The sequence below is a fragment of the Macaca fascicularis genome, chromosome 17 (assembly GCF_037993035.2).
Source record: "Macaca fascicularis isolate 582-1 chromosome 17, T2T-MFA8v1.1".
In the NCBI taxonomy this organism is placed as follows: Eukaryota; Metazoa; Chordata; class Mammalia; order Primates; family Cercopithecidae; genus Macaca; species Macaca fascicularis.
Window position 1 is genome coordinate 100,537,559 of NC_088391.1, and position 18,314 is coordinate 100,555,872.

Genomic DNA, 18,314 nt, shown 5'->3' on the forward strand with positions numbered 1-18,314 from the left:
TATGGGTACATACACGTAGTGGAGGGTTTCTACTCCAGGCCCAGACACTGGAGGTTCACAGAGACCACTGCCCAGTTCTTGGCAACTCAAACCTTGGCCCCTACCTTTCTCCACTTCCAGGTCTCTGACCCTGTTTGGCCCCACATCTCAGCTCCTGGTGACCTGTGGGTCCCCCTTGTTGAAACAGGTTGGGCTCACCTGGCTGCACCAATGTTGACAGCGTTTTCCAGTCACAGAGCTCAGTATTTGCCCAGAAGTGCCGTCTGCAGGAACACAGGCCATTGCTGCTTGCCTGGACACTCCATGACTGTCCAGCTGGGACTGGCTGCCTCCAGGCTGGCCTCTCCACTGGTGAGCAGTGTCTGCACCCCAGCATGATGTTGGGCACATGCTAGATGCTTCATAAGCATTGGTTCCCCATGTAACACCCACATATCCCAGTGCACTCGACTGGAATTGCTCTAGAATTCCAACCAATTCCAGCCTATCCTTCAGAAATTAAGCTTGAAATACTTTCATAACTTTCTAGTAACAATTCCTGTTTGCCTAGACTCAAAACTGGCAAAATTGGATCCCCTTTTAAAAGATGGATACCTACCTACACTATCTGATGGACTAGAAAACAACTAACAAAAAGTAAGTACACATTTGAGAGCAAGGTATAACCCAAAGGTAGGTGGAGGGAAAATGGGAGTCAGGTAGGTGCTGAAGGCCAGAAGAAGAGGCTTCAAAGCTTTCCTTGGAGAGGGAACCCCTGCCCCCTTCATGGGCATCGTCAATAACCAACAGCAGGTTTGACTTTAGCGTTGCCACACCTGCCCCATGCTCTTCTCCAAGGAGAAGCATGTGGCTGCCTGGAGCGCCAGGGTGCATGCCGTTTGACAATGTTCTCATTTCCCTTTTGGTGGCTGTGCTTTCAGCAGTGTCCCAGATCATAGGCTGACTTCCTCCAAAGTGCTGGAGGGGCCGCTTTGGACTTCTTTGATTTTTGTCTGGCTGCTTTCCACCTTATCTTACTCACAGGCTGCAGTTTCCAAAACTTTAGGCATTTTCTGTTCTGCTTCACTTGAAATATTTAGTCTGGTCTCTGAGAGTTATCGTCCCTGTACTGCTTCTTCAGTGCATGCTGATATCTTTGGCAGAACAGAAATCAACCATCCGATAGCTACAGATGATAACCAGATTGGTAGATCACTTTCTACATTGAGACTTTAAGCAACATTTTTTTTTTTCCTATTTCGTGATGCACTTTTGGATGTAGGTCTTTTTCCCAGTTCTGAAGGTAGCTAATTTGCCTTGGATCACCCCCAGTACCTAATTTCTGGAGTCATTCTTGCATTAGACTAGCAAATTATGAAAGGTCTAAGGAAATCATGTAGCTCTACACAAGAAAATAGTCACATAGTGTAGTGGCTAAAAGCATAGCCTCTGAAGTTAGATTGTGTTGGGTTTGACTCTGTATTGTGTAAAACTAAGTAAAATGTTTCCATTTTTTATGCCTCAATTTTCTCACAGAAAGTTGGAAATAATAATAGTCTGTATCATATAGGGCTGTTTTGAGAATTAATATTTGTAGAACACTTAAGATAATACCTGGCACACAGCAAGTACTATGGAAGTGTTTATTAAATGAGGCAAAACCAAAATGCATTAAAGAGAAAAAGACATTGCCGCTGGTTAGCGCTGCCTGAGGTCAGTGCAATGTCTGGGATGGCGGCTCCATTTAAAAAGGGAAGTGTTTCACGTCTGTCATCCCAGCACTTTGGGAGGCCGAGGCGGGCAGATCACAAGGTCAGGAGATCAAGACCATCCTGGCTAACATGGTGAAACGCTGTCTCTACTAAAAGTATAAAAAATTAGCCAGGGATGGTGGTGGGCACCTGTAGTCCCAGCTACTTGGGAGACTGAGGCAGGAGAATGGCGCGAACCCCGGAGGTGGAGCTTGCAGTGAGCAGAGATCTCGCCACTGCACTCCAGCCTGGGCAACAGAGTGGGATTCCGTCAGCTAAAAAAAAAAGAAAAGAAAAGAAAGGAAAGGAAAGGAAAGTGCTGCTGTGAGTCTCTTCTTTCATGTCAATGATAGGGTAGGTTTTTGATGTCTGTGAGTGATACAAACAACTGATAAATAACGTGCAGATGGAAGTATAAGATTTTCAGATACAACCACAAATGTGAGGGTCAATTCATAATAAAACTTTCCCCTTAATTGCCTTTAAATGCACTATGATATTATTAAGAACATTCAGGAGGCTATCTCTGAATGGAGTCAACTGCTTTCCCATATATTGCAATTGCAGTCTGTGTCGGCAGCCAGACCCATGGCCAAAGGGATGAAGAGAGAAAGTCTAGATCCCATCAGATATCTTTCATATTTCATTCCTGCCTTTAGCTGCAGTGGATTTCAGGGTGAGATCTTTGTACTATATGGGTACATTAGTTAAGCAAGATGTCAGTCTATATGATAATTTTAATTGGGGGTGGCCAGTGTATATTTTTACTTCTTTGTTTCCCTGTAGTGCATGCTATGGATGCTCAGTGAGTATTTGCTGATTGACTCACTGGCTGCAGTGAGTATATCCTCTAATTTATGAAATTCTACAAGATGCATTTATACATTATTCCAGCTAATGAAGACAATGAGGGCAAAAAGAGGCAGGGGAATTGTGGGGGAGAGCTGAGCATTGGCTGGGTCTTGGTCACTCTTTCTGCAAGCTCCAGTTCCCAGTGACTTCATCAAAGCAGGAATTTGTGTAAGTTTAACTTGCTGTTGGAGGGTGCACCATGAAGCTAAATGCCTCCTGCAAACAGGTGTGTGGCTCTGTCTTCATCTCCAGACATTTACTGAATGCTTTCTGTATACCTGCCTCTGAACACAGATGAGGCCCCTGTTCCCTCACACTGTGATATTGATCCTTCTGCATGGTACCCTTAAAAATGCTCAACAAGTCTTACACATAACTTGCCTTACATTCAACAATAGATATAAGAGAGTTTAAAAAATTAGTTATGATCTCAGTATCTATTGTTACAGCTTTTGTCAGATGTATTTGGTACCTAAATGTGATTGCTTTGCTTTACCAAGTACCTAACATAATAAATTTCAAAGGACAGCTCTTAAAGATGGCATGTGCTTAATTTGAAAGTAACAACTATTATGAATGTATCTTCTATTTGCATTCTAATTTCTTTAACATCTTTCAAAATACAGCTTTTGCATATATATGTATATATGTGCATATATTATATATGTATATGTATATATGATCAATGTGATAAGACTATTCGCCAAACACAAATCCCTTTGTTGAAATTATGGGTTCTTATTTATGAAATTCTAGAAAATGCATTTATGCATTATTCCAGATAATGAAGGCAATTAGATAACAAAAGGCTAAAGAATGAGAAAGCTGTTAAATCAACTCCTTAGATTAATGATCTGCAGCAGGATGCTTCCCAAGGGCCACATCAAAGCATAAGGAGACTTGGATAGATGAAAGATATATTTGCATATGATTTGTATGTAATTTGTATGTCATTAGCATATATGTGCTTGGCTCAAAAGTCTTGGGCAATTTTCAATTTAAAAATGTTCCTTAAGGTTGTCATCTCCTCTTTTCTATGCAGGCTCATCCAGTCATGGGTGCAACAGCCCTGTATGAATATTATATAGTGAAAAAGAAAGATACCGAATCAGCCAAAAAGGTAATGGAGGCAGCATTATCACTCAGAATTTTTTGCAAAGCCATTAATAGCCTGGAGTTTAGAGAACATCTTCTTAGATGAGTCAGAAGGAAGGAAATGATACCTCTAACTTTGCCTTGACCAAGGGTATCTAACATGGCCACCAAATCACTTATACCTACAGCACAAGGAAGGTCAAGATTTTGAGTTCAAAAGTTCAGGGATGGCCCCAGGAAACATGGAAAATCCGTGTTTATTGTCTCAGGGCACCCCTTCCATTTCAGTATCCCCATCCTTGCAGCCATCAGTTGCTTCCCTCCCACCTTTGTTAGACACCGACAACCCTTGCTCTCTCTGTAGCACTAACTCTTCACACAAGTAAAAACCTGACGTCATTCACTTGCACCTTATTATAAACTTGCTAACAGTTCGTCCATTCAAGGATATCTATGGAACACCTACCTTTTATTCACTCTCACTTATTCTGAGTGTTTAAAAGATATTTCTCCAAAGAGGATATACAAATGACTGGCGAGTGTATGAAAAGCTGCTCCATGTCACCAATTAGATGGAAAGTGTAAATAAAAGCCGCAATGAGGTATCACCTCACACCTGTCAGAATGGCTGTTACTTTTTTTTAAAGACATGTTTTGGCAGGGATGTGGAGAAACTGGAACCCTTGCACACAGTTGCTGGGAATGCAAAATGGCACAGCTGCTACAGAAAGCAGAATGGAAGTCCCTCCGAAAATTAAAAATTGAACCACAAATGATTCAGCAATCTATTTCTGGCTGTTATTTATCCAGAATAATTGAAATTGGGATCTCAAAGAGATATTAGCACTCCTACGTTCATTGCAGCCTTATTCACCATAGCCAAGATGCGGAAACAACCTAAAAGCCTGTCCACTGACAGACGAATGAAGAAAGAAAATGTAGCATATGCATACAGTGGAATACTATTCAGCCTTTAAAAAGAAAGAAATCTGGGGCTATGCAACAACACAGATGAACCTTGTGGACATTATGCCAAGTGAAATAAGTCAGTCACAGGAAGACAAATACTGCAAGGTTCCACTCATATGAAGAACCAAAAACAGTCAGACTCCTAGAACTGAAGAGTGGGTTGGTGGTGACCGTGGGCTGAGGGTCCGGGTAAATGGAGATTTACCAGTCAATGGGCATGAAGTCTCGGTTATGCAGGATGAAAAGCTCTAGAGATCTGCTGTTTACAACACTGTGCTTATAATGAGCAATACCGTATTGGATGCTTAAACATTTGTCAAGAGGGTAGATCTTCATACCAAAGTAAAATAAAATGTAATAGAAAGGAAAATATTCCAACAGCTATGCCAGAGGCAGAGACCAAATCTGAGGGGCTGGGGAAGGGCTGTGCTGGGGAAGGGAAAGAGAATGACGGCAACACAGTGGTTCACGGTGGTGTGCTGTGAGTGGATTGTGTTCTTCCACATTCACATGTGAAAGTCCTCACTCTCTGTACCCAGAATCTGGACGTGAGGGCGAGATCGCTGGGACATCTGTCTCCCCACTGATCACTAGGCTTGCTCAGCTGATCTGGCTGGCCAGGCGGGTATCCGTTTCCTCCCTCACTCTGTGTGCGTCCCTCCCAAAGCTGCACGCTCGGTCAAAGAGGACAACCATCCCCAACAGAGGAGGACCAGTCTTTGGTCAAGGGTTTACGAGTAGCTGCGCTCCCCTGCTAGAACCTCCAAACAAGCGCTCAGTACCCAGAATCTGATCTTATTTGAAGAGAGGGTCTTTACAGAGGTAATCAAGTTTAAATGAGGTCACGAGGATGAGCCCTCATCCAATCTGACTAATGTCCTTAGAAAAAGGGGAAATTTGGACACAGAGATATTCACAGAGGAAGAGAATTGAAGCCTCAGGGAGAATTGAAGCTTCAGGAAGAGACTTGAAGTCTACCAGCACAGGAGAGAGGCCTGGAACTAATCCTTCCCTCATGGTGCTCAGTAGGAACGAACTCTGCCAACACCTTGATGTTGAGCTTCTGGCCTCCAGGACTATGAGAAAATGGTTTCTGTTGTGTAAGCCACTTAGTTTGTGGTGTGTCGTTACAGCAGCCCTAGGAAGCTGACACAGCGAGTGAGCAGGGTTCTAGAGAAACAGGGAAAGCAACAGTTAACTGTCTTGGGGAATGAAAGAATGCTTCACTGAGAAATTCTGGAAAGAAGACACTATTATGCCCCAAATGCCGCTCCTTCTTGGATGTTATACTCATGCCTCTTAGGTAAAATGTCTGGATTTGATAAGCCAGTTATGGCAGTATTTACCAGAGAGGACAGAAGGCACAGAAGGTTCAGGGCTCGTCTGAGCCCCTGCACCACATTCTTACTTGGTGGTTTGTCTGTCTTTTTGGAAAAGCCTGTCTCTGCACGCACAGCTGATCCACGAGTCCTCGGCCTGGTGTTTGTGGTCCTCCTTCTTGTACCTCACAGGGCATCCTCCTGCTCACACTTTTCAGTGGGCATTCGGTGATCTGAAGCAGGGGTTTTCCCTGATCACGTGTTTAGTTTGGGTTCCCCTGGAATCGGATGCTGAGACAACAGTCTAGATGCAAGGGGCTATTGGACAGGTGCCCCAATTCTGCAGGAAAGGGGGAAATGGCACAGGAAGAGGGCTGAAGGGGGAGGAGTCCAAAGAAGCATGTTCTTATGGCCTTCACCACCATGGGTAACCCAGCCTTTGCTCCCCATGGAAACTCTGGGAAACGATGCAAGTCCCAGGCTTCAGGGTGACTCCACCTGAGGGACAGTGGAACTGGTATGTCACTGGGGTTTAGCATCATTGCTTCAGGGTGGGAGTAGGGAGGTAATTACCTAGCTTAGGATCAAAGCAGCTGTTTTGATCACAGAAGAAAACCTTCAGGCACAGAGATGCAGACATCATGGGAAGTCAGCTGGTGGCACTCACAAGGCAAAATGGTCACCAGTTCCTCACCCCTATTACTTGCCTTTAACTTTCATATTTCCTTATGTAAACCCATTTAAAATATGGGGTTTTTTGGCTAGATTTTTTCTGACACTTGGCTAATAAGCATTTTTATAAATAACATAAATATTAGCATATAAACGTAAATAATAGCTAGGATAAATCATGACAACTGGTAATGTGTTTATCAGAAGATTCAGAGGTCTTTCTTATTATCTGAATCCCATTCTTTTCCTACTTAAGGAGACCCATAAATATTGATTCCAGGTTCAGATGTTTGGGCCCTGCAACATAATAGTGAAATTAACCAGCTTCAGAAATAGTAGCTGCAATTTACAGTATAAATATCAGTCCCAAAACTCTGGTTTTGGGATTTACTGTAGTAGGGTCCTGAACCTCAGCAATGGGTGTACCCCAGTTCTCTTGATCAGGATGAGCAATGCTCTTGCACTGGAAGGCTAGCAATACTACTTAGCAATGCAGAGAAACTAAACACCAGTGCAATAATTCTCTCTTCAGTAGTGGTTACGTTTCTTCTATGTGCCAGGTAAAATGCGCTACCACTAGCATTACCAAAATGAGTAAGACACAGTGCCTATTTTCAAAGAACTCGTGCCCTAAAGAGAAAAACTACAAGAACTTTTCTGTCACAAAATTTGAAGTCATTCCAAAATATGCTACAGAAGGAGAGGAGCTAACTCATTAATTTAACCAACTGGAATGCTATTAAAATATTTTATTTCCCCATTCTTTTGTCAACTTGTGTCTTATCTAGAGGGTATAAACAAGCACAGAAAGGAGATTGAGTTCAAGTGGATTTTAGTTACATAACACATATGGGAGGGTGGAGAACAATACTGGAAAGCTCAGAAATTATATACATACGTATTTCTTTTCAATGCTGGGACTGGCCTGTTTGATAATTTTCATTTTGACTAGATTTTTAGTAAATTTGATTTCCCTTTAAGGGTTTGTAATCTTCATCGGTTTTGTTTCTCTAATTTTTATTTCTTAGATCAATTTTAAGAGAAATACTTCTGTATAAAAATACTGTACAAGTAAATTGAAATCATACTGTGCAACTTATTTTATAATCTATGATCAATCCACTGATAGCTGTTAGTAATCTTTGTGACTTTCAACATTCTGTTTAGTAGAAATGTCAAGCCTCTTTGTGTCCCGTCTATAAAAAATATTTTTTTTTCACAGTGGCAAAGGCAAGTATAATAAAAGGCCACTGAGAAGAATTGTTTCCACTCCAAAAAGTAGCGCACAAGAAGAAGAAATTGGGCATGACTAACCGGCCAACTGTCTCCTCCTCTGAGTGCCTCGCTTCTTCAAGGCCAGCTCTGCCCCTTGGGATCTGCCAGGTCCTGGCTCGGCTGTGCCCTGAAACTCTACCAGGCTTGCCAGGAAGCAAGCCTCCTACTGGAACATCCAGTAGAAGCTGAGCTACCCTCGTCTCACTGGGAGTGAGTTAGCTCACACATAATCCTCAGCGCCGTGTCTTTTCATCATGCCTGCAGCTGACTCCAGTGTGGCAACTGGCAGCCACGCCTCCCTGTTCCCTGGTGGCGCCCATCATCTGAGTCTGCATTTTCCCCAGAGCCACTCGCTTCACTCAGGCTCAGAGTGACACATCATGCTCTTGGGAGGTGCTCTGTCTCCCCCGCTGCCTGTGGACGCCGCGGGTGATTGCCGTGATGCTCACATCCTGGCTGCAGTTGTTCATAAACAGATTATAAACCAGCCCAATCATTCACAAGGCACTGGTGCAGATGGCTTTATGACTTAGAAGTGTGATCTTTAAAATACCCCAGAAGGCATGGAATTTGCATTCCTGATGTGGATTGGGGATATTAATGTGGTCGGGTCCAAATTCTCAGAGCAATGCCTGCAGTGCCCGATAGACGTGAGAAGAGGTTCTTACTTACTTCACGCCTACTGCATGGAGTAAGTCAAAGCACAAGTTTATCTGCAGTGTCAGAGGCCTTGGGCTTGGTTTATCACCTAGTTCATAGTGAAAACAAAATCTCAGTCAGGTAGTGTTTTTATTGCTAAATTAGGGAATTTCTAACTTAAGGCATTGGTGTTGCTCTGATGGGATATTTGGGAGTTCTGTTAGTCATTTTCTTATACTGTTCCCTCAAACATCTTAAGCTTGGACTTGTAATTCATACTGTACTTGCATAAACGTAAGACGGAAGTGCTCTAGGTTATACCCCAATGTAAAAGAACCAAGTATATTAAACTTCCTGTTTCAAAATACATAAAACTAGAAAAAAGCAAACATGAATTTCAAAGGCTCCACCACGGTCTCCCTTAAAATGTGAGCTCCTCATTTGTACTTAAAATGTAAGTTGGTTTCATAAGAAATTATTTGTCTACACGTTCAGTAATCTAGCTACAACATGAAGAACCTGACACACAAGTCGAAAAGAGAAATGCAGTCCAGTCGCGGTGGCTCACGGCTGTAATCCCAGCACTTTGGGAGGCCGAGGTGGGTGGATCACCTGAGGTTAGGAGTTCAAGACCAGCCTGGTCAATGTGGAGAAACCCTGTCTCTACTAAAAATACAAAAATCAGCCAGGCATGTGGTAATCTCAGCCATGCAGGAGGCTGGGGCAGTAGAATTGTTTGAACCCAGGAGACAGAGGTTGCAATGAGCCGAGATCACACCACTGCCCTCCAACCTGGGTGACAGAGCGAGACTCTGTCTCAAAATAAATTAAAAAAAAAAAATGAGAAATGCAAGTGTTCATGGCACTGCCTTGTTAGTCGGCCAGATAGTCAGTGCCGAGGAAAGGAAAGTGATCTATATTAAGAGAGATGTTTTGAGGGAGACAGCTGCTGCTCATATACACAAACATATAGCTCACAAGGACAGTGAAAACAAAACCAAAGCGGAAGAAAGAATTAAAGGCCAAATCACCAAGTCTAAACCCTTGAACCAACGAGCATCTTTCTCAGTGAGGTTTCTCAAAAGACTGCCACAATCTGACCTTTGGACGGGAGAAGGAGCTCTACCACGGAAGGGATGAGACCCAAGCTAGTGCTGCCATTTCTGTGTGGCTGTGACATCCTGCCTCTCAGAACCACATTGCAGGAGCTGATCCTCTCTGAGTTTATTGTCATGACCTCCTTTCCAATACCAACATCGCATCACCAGGAAGAAAATGACCTCTCACTTATTTTCCATTGAGAGTAATAGCCCATGCTTTATATTTTAAGGGAAAAGAATGCAAATTCAGTGAGTAGATGTGCCATGTAGCTCTTTAAGTAAAGTTGCTTTGAGTAATTTTATCCCAGCCCATCACATTCTGATGAACTGAAATAACAGACACATTATTTTCACCCTTTGCCAGAATTTTTGTGTGACAGAATGTGATAACAAAGAATGAAATGAATTAAGTTTACTTCTTGCTTTCAGGTTGGTGAAGGGAAGGAGAAGATGGAAACTCTTCCCCTTTGGTTTTTGTATAGGGGTTGATATACAGTGTGCTTAATGAATGTGTTCAGTTAATTAACTAATGAATGTGAAGTGGGATTTATCAAACTTGAGAACAATGATAGCCTGAGTTCTTCCACTTTCTCTGGTGCTGGGCTCATCATGGTAGAAGACTAATGACACCCTGGAAAACACACATCCGAGGAACCGTCCTTGGAGGAATTTAGTAAAGATGTGTTTGCTCTTTCTGTGGTCTTTCAGATACTGGATTTGTGCCACTAAGAATGTGACACTTCAGGCTATAGTCCTCAATGCCATAGATGTCGTGCCCCCTTTCTTTTGGTGCCCAGGTTTTTCTGCCTGATGCTGGCAGGGGCTCTCCCCACACCATGTGTTCCACCCCCAGCTTGGTGATCTTGCCTTCAGAGAGCTCCCAACGCAAACAGGGTAAGGTGCTGGACTTCTTGTTAAACCCACATTTCAGTAAAAGCCTTTATAACTCAGAGGAATGCATCTTTGGGGAAAGTCTTAAGTGAACGAAGGAAATATTGAGCCCTTGACTCACGTTCCACAGCCAGGTGTCCATCTCCCATAGCTGGAAACTTGGTCTGTCCAGTTGGCAACATGGGACATAGTTTCACAGGGATGAATGAACGGTTTTCTCAGTTCAGTTCCAAAGTGTTTCAGTAACACCAGGACATTATTTTGGAGGATTAGAAAAAGCTAAGTAGGAAACATGCTTTGTGTACTAATCATCAATTAATTAGTATTTGGTTCACTAAAGGATGTTCTGCTGCCTAGAAGAGTGTCTCACCACCAAGAAATAGGAAGAACAAACTATGGACTTGGTGTTTAAAAGAGGGAGGTACACGCAAACCTGGATTCTCTTATCTTCCTACCAATGTATTTGTACCTGGTAACCAAACTCGCCATACATTCATTTTAGAAGTTAGTTCATACTGACTTTTTTTTTTTTTTTTTTTTGGTGCGGGGATGGAGTCTCACTCTGTCATCCAGGCTGGAGTGCAGTGGCACAATCTCAGCTCACTGCAACCTCCGCCTCCCAGGTTCAAGCAATTCTCCTGTCTCAGCCTCCCAAGTAGCTGGGACTACAGGTACATGCCACCACACCCAGCTGATTTTTGTATTTTTAGTAGAGACGGGGTTTCACCATGTTAGTCAGGCTGGTCTCAAACTCCTGACCTCAGGTGATCCACCTGCGTCAGATTTCCAAAGTGCTGGGATTACAGGTGTGAGCCACTGTGCCCAGCCTGTAGTGACTTCTAATAACCGAAATTTAACAATGTCAGGCCTACACATTGGAGACTCCCAAAAGGACACATAGAAAGTAAGTACCTTGTAGCTGAGTGTATCACTATGTTTAAAAAATAACAATCTCAGGAATTAAGGACTATCAGTTTACTTGGGTACTAGAAAAACTGACTGAGATTTAGTTGGGGGCTGTGAAGCCCAACATTTGCAGGATCCTAATCTGAGAGTGTCAACAAGCCCAACTTCTAAGGACGAAAGAAAGTATTAGGTTGTTGCAAAAGTAACTGTGGTTTTTGCCATTAAAAGTAATTAATGGTGAAAACCGCAATTACTTCTGCAACGACCTACTACTGCAAGTTTAGTAAGAATTCTCTGCAGGGAATGTGAAAAAGACAGAGCCTTCTCAGTTTGCCATGGTCAAACTTATCTCCATTCATTTCCCTTATGTATAAGTTTTTCTACTTTTCAGATCACCTAAGAAAGACCTTAGATAATGTTTCTGACGATGGCAGGGGCAATGACAAGCTGAAACAAACTTCGACTGACCTTCGTTCAGTCCGTGGAACTTTCTAGCCTCCAAATCTTTGTCTAACAAAGACTGTCAACTTCAGGAGAGAGAACACACAAAGACAGTAAGAACAAGAAATATTGAAGTTAAGGGTGCCTTATTTCATCAGGGATAAAAATTGGCAGCCAGGCTAGAAAATGTGCTCTTCACCTTACAGTAAGAATATCCAAAACTGGTTAAAAAGTATGCTTAGAAATACCAATCTGCTGGCAAACATGCTGTCTAGATCCTTCTGATTCTTGGTAACAAGTGGGAATTTAGTGAACAACTTAATTCACCTGTGTCTCTGCGCCTGCCACTCCAAGGTTTTGATGAAAATGGAAAGCCCATGACAAGATAATCATATTTTATTTAAAATATTGCATTGGTAAAGGAGTACTGAAATTAACAACATCTCTTCATTCTCTAACATTTTCTGGTATTTTGAGTTAAAAAAAAAAATGCATGCCTCTGAGTGAAAGAGCCACAAGTATAATAATAGTGATTTGGTAATTCTTAGCAAAGCATTTTTGTGTCATATTCATAAATTTGCTAAGTATATGACTATAATGACGAGGTAATGAGTCACTTTGCAAGTCAGGATGCCACACTCTTTGCTATCAGCTAAACTGAAAAACGTCCTGATTGAGATGGGAGCTGATAGATAATTTAAAATAATTTGATGATAGATCACTATGTGATTTTTTGCATACAACTTGAAAAAGGTTTAAATAATTGAGTGAAATTTTCATAATAAAACTCCTTCCAATTCCAAGTACTAATTTATTTGAACAAAATATCTCAGTTCTTCAATCTGCGAAAGTGAAAATTAGGAATTGAATTAATGCCAAGCCCTGTTTCATTCTATCAACAAATAATATTCATCTGTGGTTATTTAGACTACTTGACAAAAAACCCAAGACATATTTCCAATACCTTTTACTTTTTATGTTTAATAGTGATACATAAAATTTTATATTTATGTTGTTTTGATCAATTTCTACAGTTATTAATTATAACTAACTCAACTCGGAATAAAATACAGAGCACTATGGTCACAGGAAATGTGCTAGAGAATATAGAGTTTTTAAAAATTTTATATATGGTTTTTAAAAGAAGTATATAAGCTGATCAATAAAACTTTAGATGAAGAAAAAAGTCTGTGGGAAAGTAAAATTGAAATAAATAACAGAATAATGAAACATATTCTATTTTCTATTATTAAAGAACTTGTTCATTTGCCTTTTAAGTGGCTTCTGGTGGGTATCAAATTACTGGGGCATTAAGATTCCACTGGGTTTATTTTTTTAATGATGTAACACTTTTATTTCAAAATGTTAACATTCACAATGAATCAGAAAGATAATTCTTCAAACAATTTAAACTTTTGAACAACATGTCTAGCTATCATCTTTAAAAAGAGATGTAATACAGAGTTTTTCAAACTTCTTTTATGGTTAGCAAGAAATGTTTAAAGTCACTACTTTGGAATATTGTGTGGTAAAAGGTAAGGAATTGAATCTTTACTAGGTTGTAGTTGATGTCTTTCTCTGTCTGAGGCATCACATTCGGCTGAGAATGTAGTATGATCTTAGAGTGCTATTCACTGAAGGAGAGGAAGTAGGAAGCTTTTATTTTCTTTTGAAGAAATTCTTTAAGAAACTGACTTTCATTTCTTATTGAGAGATTGCCTTGGCCTTAGGAATCAGGGTCTTTCGCCCAGGCTGTGACCTGCCGTGAAGAGGCTGCCCTTGCCTTCCTGGTCTCCACCACCCAGAACTACTCCCCGTGTGATTATCTCACACATTCTGTGAATGTAATCAGAGTTAACATCAGGAAAACAGGGCTCCTCTCGTGGCCATGGAACTCCATCGCAGCTAGCAAGCCATAGTCCGGACCTGGGGAGTGACATGTTCAGGGATACAATTTCCTCTACAGTGTGAAGGATGATGTTCTTTCTATTGTGTGAGCAGTATTTCCACTGAAGAAATGCATCCCTTTTATTAATGATTTTCTGCCATTTAATTCACAAGAAAAAAAGTCTCAAGATATAATAAGCCACCTTACATAGGCAGACTATATTCAGGTAGAGAACAAACAAACCATACAAACAATTGGAAGTTTGTTTCAAATAAAACACTCTTGGAGGTACAAGAAGAAATTTTAACACGTGTGAAAATAAAGTACAAGAAGAAATTCCAGTACAAAACCAGTTAATAAAATGTAAAGTGAAAAAAGATTTACCTTTGGTCATTAAGCTTAAGCAGCAGCTGTTATCTGGGGAGATTTTGCAAACGAGGCCTAAGCCCTTTAGCGTTACAATAAAAAGTGCTATAAATCACCCTTTGAAAACTTTAGTAATTATGTGGGGATTTTTTGTTTTTGCAATAGATGTTGACAGTTAAAGTAACACTGTTAGTACAGAAAGATGTTGTAAAACTTCATGTTTATAAAACAGTGACTTAGAGGTCAGATAAACAGCTGCCCACATTTATGAACTTGAAATCTCCGTACCAGGCAAGTCCTAAGATCTAATTATGTACAAAAGAAAACAAAAAACACAATTAGCATGTTTCTAGTACAGGTGCGTGAAGCTGTGTAATAATATTGTCTGATGCTAAGTGGTGAAGACAAAAGGATAACACAGAGTAAAGGGAGAGAGGATGACAAGGGTATTCCTGAGAAGTATTGGTCAGGAAGGTCTAACGGGAAAAGAGATAGAAGTCTCAGGTACAAATGGTGAAGTCATTTTTCATTTGGTTCTGAAACCTCAAACACAGTAAACAGAGGTAGATTAAAGTTGAATCTAAAGCCAAATGTTTTTGAAGGGATGTTGATACCTAATTTATTTGAAGTCTAATGGTCATTCAAGACAGAGGCTGACTCTGAGTTAAGAAATTAAAAATAAAAATACTGTTGAATAGATAGATCGATAGATGTGTGATAGGACAAGCATAGTAAAATGTCAATGGTGGGACATTAACATCCCCGTCATATCTGGGTGTTGGATATAGCGGCGTTCTCTATTAAATCCATTCAGCCTTTTGTATGTTCATTTTATAATGAACACTCATGTTAGAAAGACTTATATTTCTCAAGCTTAGAAACATATTTCAGGTCAGAACAAGTCATAATCATTAAAATAGTTACTAAAGTTTGTCAAATTTGCTTTAGTATTTACTTATTTAAATCTTATCTCACATAGTTATCATCTTTTAAACTAACTTAGTAATATTGCCTGTATTAAGTTCTGATTTTGTCTTAAAACAGTAATATGAGGTAAACAGTATGACATGAGTATGCTAAGGTCTCTTTCAGTTAAACACACGTATGAATAACACAGGGATACCTAGATTATGAAAATATCCATTATCTGTGTACTAGGTAGAAATATAATTTCATGGAAAGCACTTATAAAACAAAAACCACAAAAGTTTGAGTATTAAATGCTCATTTTATTTGTAAGTTAGTGACACAAGTATTAAAAGCCCTCTTCTTGAATATTCAATTAATTACGTAAATTTAACAAAATAATAACCAGTTGGGTTCAATAACACAGGCTGGCCCTGCCTTCGTGTTAAATAGCATAGCTCTAAAAGTCTCCCAAATATAGATCATTTCTGGAGCAAACAATATTCCTCCTCCAAAAAGAGATTAAACATTTAAGGTTGTGCATATTCTCGGCTATTCAGGAGATGACAAGACTAGAAAGTGAATAGGATCTTTCTAACTTTAGAGTAAGATAATGGCACTTTAAGAAAAATGACTCTCTGAATGTTACAACCAAAGCTGATTTGTATGAGAAACTTCCCTCATATTTCTTTTCAAATTCTCTTAAATGCAGCATGAAAAGTAAACAAAATATTTCAAAAAGAATGGGATGCAGAAATGTCAAGCTTTGCCAGACCAGAGAAGTAATTTCTAAGAATCAAAAGTTACATACAAAATGAATTACAATTTTATCATACAGAAAGGAATTGGGCAATTTCCCCTCCTCACCTCCCCTCTTGTATTTTTACTAGGGAAGAAAAGTCCTACAACAAAGAGCTCCTTTCTGAGGTATCTAGGACTATTTGTTTCCCCACAGCCTCACTCCACCCCATTGTGTCTATATTTACTCAATTGCTTCCATTTAGGCAATGATGGCTGTTGGAGAGCACTTTCCACTGTGGGTGTGAAGCTGGCAGAAAAAGGTGCTGGGTTTGGAAAGGCCACTGGAGCAGTGCCTTCTGGAATTGGTGCCATGTTAGTTCATTATTTCTAGCAAAAGTCTACCTCATATTAATCAAAAATAAATTCTCCTGCAGATTAAGATGACTGGCCTACAGAAATAGGAAAGCACACCTCAGTGAGGCAGAGAGTGGATGACTGACTGATAAACACCAGAGACTTGGCTAAGCAGTGTGGACGTATTAATCCAAAAATTTTAGGGAACTTAAAATTAAAACAAACAGAATGGTGTACAAATATTGTGCCCTAGTTAGTGAGTTTCTTTTTTATGGAAATGTGAGTTAGCAATTCTGAAACTAGTTTTTGTTCAAAGACTGAAGAAATAAGGAAATGTGTATATAAGTAATGACAGCCAGGACTCTGTCAGAGAAATGAGTTGCCAACGAAGAAAGGGGGAATGCTCAGATGAACCCCATCATATCTCATTGGAATCAAGGGCATGAACCACCACACACAATTTGAAAGGGCTCTCAATGTCAAATCTGGACTAATGTGAACAATAAAATTGGAAGCCTAATGTAATCATGTCAATGATTACATTAAATATAAATGGCCTAAAAGCACTAGTTAAAAAAGATTATCAGACTAAAGTTTTAAAAACCAACTGATTCTATGTTATCTATAAGAAACCTACTTCAAACATAATGATATAGATATATTCAAAGTGAAAAGATGGTAAAATGATGTGTCAAGTAAACACTAATTAAAAAATGAGAGTAGCTATAGTAATATCAGAAAAATTGAACTGCAGAACAAGGAAAATGGCTAAGGATAAAAATGAACATTATATAATCATGAAAAATAAATTAATCCAAAAGCAATAATACTCCTAAGTATGTATGCATCAAACAAGAAAGTTCCAGAATACATGAAGCAAAAACTAAATAAACAAAAAAATGGACAAATCTACGCTCATTCTTCAAGATATCAACAGTCTTCTTTCAGTGGTTGTTAAAACAAGTAGACAGAAAATCAGCAAGGATAAGAAGGGCCTGTACACTACTACTGAACAAATTTATCTCATTGACATGTATAGACTTTCCATTCAACAAGCAGAATATGTATTCTCTTTCAGAACACAGAGAACATTTATCAAAATATCATATTCTGGGCCATAAAATAAACCTTAACAACAATAAAAGAATTTAAATCATACAAAGTTTTTTGGCCATACATAATGAAGCTATAAATCATTAACAGAAGATACTTTGGAAACACTCAAATATCTAAAATTTTAGCATCACACTTTTAAGCCTTTGGGTCATGCAGAAAGCTTCAAGGGAAATTAGAAAATATTTCAAAATATATTTATTTGAAAATGCAACAGGTGGGATACAGCCAAATTATAGTTTAGAAAGAAATTTATAGCATAAAATGTTTATATTAGAAAAGTCCCTCATCAATTATCTGTGCATCTACCTTAAGAAATAAGAAAAAAGAGAAAATCAAACCAAAAGCTAGCAAAAGGAAAAGTGATAATAAAGTAAGGTGCAGAAACCATTGCAATAATAAAAACCTAAGAATAATAGAGAAAATCATTGAAAATAAAAGCTGTTTCTTTGGAAAAAAGAATAAAATTGATAAACTTCTAGACAGACTAAGCAAAGGGAAAAAGAGAAGACATGAGTCATCAGTATCGGAAACAAAAGCGATTATATCACTACGGACCTTACAGACATTAAAAAGATAATAAAGGAACGCATCAATCTGATAACTTAGATGAAATAGATCAACTCTTTGTAAAATATTACAAAAACTCACTAAAGAATAAATAAATAACCTAGTTAGTGTTATGTCTGTTAAACATATTTTATATAGTTAAAATTTTACAATAAAGAAAATCCCAGACCAAGGTAGTTTTAAAGGTAAACTCCACCAATCATGTAAGGATGAAATAATGCCAATTCTACAAAAATTCCTGTGGAAAATAGAAAAGGACACTTATAAACTCATTTTTTGAGGCAAGTATTACTCTGATACCAAAAGGAATCAAAGATATGAGAGAAGAAAATCATAGCCCAGTACTCCTCATGAACATAGACGCATACATATTCAACAAAATATTAAATCAAATTCAGTAATATATAAAAGGGATAATACACGTCTGTAAAACTCTGGTGCAAAAATATTTATAGCGATTTTCTCTATAATTGGCAATAACAGGAAA

General features: G+C 39.4%; 1 long non-coding RNA gene across 1 annotated transcript in view; it reads right to left on the reverse strand.

The window, feature by feature from the left end:
- The window catches only part of LOC135968045 (uncharacterized), a 29,355-nt gene extending 21,221 nt beyond the window's left edge, over positions 1 to 8,134 (reverse strand). Inside the window, exon 1 of the long non-coding RNA XR_010582474.1 lies at positions 7,952 to 8,134. This is a non-coding gene — a long non-coding RNA (uncharacterized lncRNA). The remainder of the gene's footprint in view (positions 1 to 7,951) is intronic.
- Positions 8,135 to 18,314: the final 10,180 nt, after the last annotated feature.